This window comes from Merops nubicus, unplaced genomic scaffold, assembly GCF_000691845.1.
Source record: "Merops nubicus isolate BGI_N331 unplaced genomic scaffold, ASM69184v1 scaffold29512, whole genome shotgun sequence".
In the NCBI taxonomy this organism is placed as follows: Eukaryota; Metazoa; Chordata; class Aves; order Coraciiformes; family Meropidae; genus Merops; species Merops nubicus.
The window spans coordinates 1,761-2,195 of NW_008592049.1; positions in this window are offsets into that span (position 1 = coordinate 1,761).

Here is a 435-nt window from a genome sequence, read left to right on the forward strand (position 1 = left end):
TTCTGCCCCTTCCCCTCTGGAGGCTGTTGCTATCACCCCCAGCCCCTGTTTCCTCTGTGCTGCGGCATCGTGTCGGCGTCGTAAATATTTTATATAGAATAACTGCTTGTGACTGCTATCTGTATAAAACTCTGGTCGTGTTATGCTAAGATAAAGATAAAACTGATCACAGACAGCTCTTTTCGTAGAAAAATTGCTATTAGAGGAAGTTGAGGTAAACCAAAGGCAGGAGCAAGCCAGGAGCAGGCCCTGGGGGAGGGAGCCTGGCCAGCCCTGGCACCCGTGCCTTGCAGACAGCCCCACCACGGGTGTGTTACAGCTGTTCTGTGACTGTTCAAAGGTGCAGAGCCAAGAAACCCTCCAGCAGACTCCTTCCTGTGCTCGGGGTGCAAAAGCAGCTCTACTGCACGCGGACGTGTGCCTCTCAGGAGGTGA